At 34.5% G+C, this 2403-nt stretch overlaps 1 long non-coding RNA gene across 4 annotated transcripts; it reads right to left on the bottom strand.

Moving 5' to 3' along the window:
• Positions 1 to 338: 338 nt before the first annotated feature.
• Positions 339 to 2195, bottom strand: LOC111064785. Of its 4 annotated transcripts, none has more exons than XR_002606900.2 (4): positions 1377 to 2194; positions 1244 to 1315; positions 789 to 1180; positions 339 to 731 (listed from the first exon to the last, which is right to left on the bottom strand). It is a non-coding gene; the product is annotated as an uncharacterized LOC111064785 (long non-coding RNA). The 4 variants fall into 4 exon arrangements; XR_002606899.2 differs by having other exon boundaries at positions 341 to 731; positions 789 to 1315; positions 1377 to 1966; positions 2023 to 2195; XR_002606897.2 differs by having other exon boundaries at positions 341 to 731; positions 789 to 1315; positions 1377 to 2189.
• Positions 2196 to 2403: the final 208 nt, after the last annotated feature.

The following is a 2403-nucleotide window of genomic DNA, read 5'->3' as shown; positions in this document are numbered from 1 at the left end:
GTTTGAGGTGCTCCCGGCTTTATGACATGATTATGAATTGCTCTCCGGCCGCAATATCCATGAGGGGGTTAACAAAAGCCGCAGAACAGTCATCAGGCCGTCAGGCCGGGGCCAAAGTCAAAAGTCAATAGTTGGTCGGGGAAGATGGGAACGGGAACTGGATGGATGGATATGGATGGGAGCCCATAAAGTTTGATACGCGAAATTAAATTTTGGAACTTTGCTTGAATTTAATATTAATTAGTTTGAGCGTTTGTGTTTTGGTTATGCAAATTTGACTGCTCATTTCGGTGGCTGGAAATTCGTATATTAATTAGCCAAGAACTTTGGGGAATATTCAACATTAGTCACAGGTCACTGAATATTTTCGAATGTGTGAGAATGGTCAGAACGATCTAATGATTTTTATTTAATGAATATGTTAGAGAGCAAGTCTGTATTTAAAATGCTGAGCTCTGGACAGGTTTTTTTTCTGTAGTTTGACCTGAACATCAACAGCAATATTGCCCATTCAATTTGTAGGGTGCGTGTCATCGATTTCATTCATAAAAAATTGTTTGTGATTTTTATTTAATTTTTAAACCTTTTTTTTGTCAAGGTATGGACTGCTTTTCGCTTCTGATCTGGGTTTTATACATATATAGTTCATAAATAAAAATTATTCCTAATTTCTATTCACTGTAACTCAACGTTACTAATTTCCACACTTCGGAATTTGGGATTTTCTTCATCTGCAATTAAAAATAGTTTGACTTTCTGCAAAATAACACTGCAGACCAAACACTCACCAGTTCCAGCCTAAGTACATTGGTTTTCTCAAAGTCTCCCAACAATTTAAAGCGTCTCTCTGTGTTAAAACTTCAATAAACGACATCAGAAGCTCTGAGAATAAAATGCTTAAAATACTGTTCTTTGTTTTAAGATGATCCAATCTTTTGCACTTTCTGAGAACTGTTATTATATCCTTTGCATAACAATCGACTTGATAATCTTTTGGCACTAATGTTAGGCGCTCCAGAGTGCTGGCGTACTTTGAAATAAAGGGTGCAATGCTTTCCTTCCAACATACAGTGTAAATTAATCTCAAGTGTTTGAGCCTTGGACATGTCGGCAATTCTAACTCAATCGTCATGTACAGTAGTGACATATCTTCCAATTTAGGATACAAAAAATCCATCTTCTGTGATAGATATCGGAAACTAGAAACTGAAAAGTCCCTAAGTTTCATCAACTAAGAACATACTTCGAAAATATTTTTTATATCACAAGAATTCACATGCAATTTTTCCAAGTGTATCAGTTTCTGTAAATATTTCTATGAAAACAAAATTCAAAGCACTTTAAAGGGGAATTATTCGCGTGCTTTAAAGCCTTACCCTGACCCATCGAAATTGAATATAAATACAATGTTGTACTGTATGGATTTACGTACTCCAGCAGATCCGCTGCGCCATAACTATAACTATCCAAGTGAAGTTGTTTGATGCCTGACATTTTCAAAACACGTTTGATCGCGTTGAAATTTGTAGTTTTTATCATAAAATAGGCAGATTCCAGGTTAATGCAGCACTTTTCTATGAGTTTTAGAATTTTATCAGACACTTTATCAGAACATATTGAAACATGTACATAAAACAGTGGATCCGCATAATGACAGAATAGTTCCCAGTTCCTCATCTGTATAGCGCATTATATATTTATTAATATGTACAAATTGGCAGCAATCCAGATACTTATATTTGCCTCGAACGTGGTAGGAAAATGCGCGGCCCAGCTGTTCGTTGACCTGTGCCAATTCTAGTTGGTCTTTCTCTTGCAGGTGTCCGAGCACTTTGTCGATGATCTCCATACGTGATTTTTCAAGCATTTTGTTACCGCAATACCAAAACGTTCTAGCAAAGAGATACCGGAAACAAGAATGAGCAAATGTATGTACATAAGTATCAGAGATGGGAGTTCTTAGAGCCTGACGATATATTGTACAGATAAATTATGTATATCGTTGTTTACGTCTGCATTTACGTCAAGCGGAAATTATCGAAGAGCAGCAATGCACTGAACTTAATTTTTTTAGAATTAGTTTCGAACTTTGGTCAATTTTTAGAGCTGTTCTATTTTGTTCATTTTTTGTTTGTTTCGATTTACAATTCATTAATATATTTTATATTATGGGGCAACATTTGCTTGGGTTGATAAATATAAAAAAAAGTAAAGTTTTAGCCGTGATTAGACTTTTATTTAAAAATATTTTTTCGATTTGTTGATTTGTATAATATTTAAAGTGATAAAGTTGAGTATGCCTGAAAAGCTTTGTGGTATAAATTTTATTGTGAATAATCTTTCCTATAGGAGGTAATAATAAAGCAAACTGTGACAATAAAAATTAAAAAAAAACATGAACTT

The sequence above is a fragment of the Drosophila obscura genome, unplaced genomic scaffold (genome assembly GCF_018151105.1).
Source record: "Drosophila obscura isolate BZ-5 IFL unplaced genomic scaffold, ASM1815110v1 contig_208, whole genome shotgun sequence".
Classification (NCBI taxonomy): domain Eukaryota; kingdom Metazoa; phylum Arthropoda; class Insecta; order Diptera; family Drosophilidae; genus Drosophila; species Drosophila obscura.
This window is presented reverse-complemented; position numbering and strand designations above follow the sequence as displayed.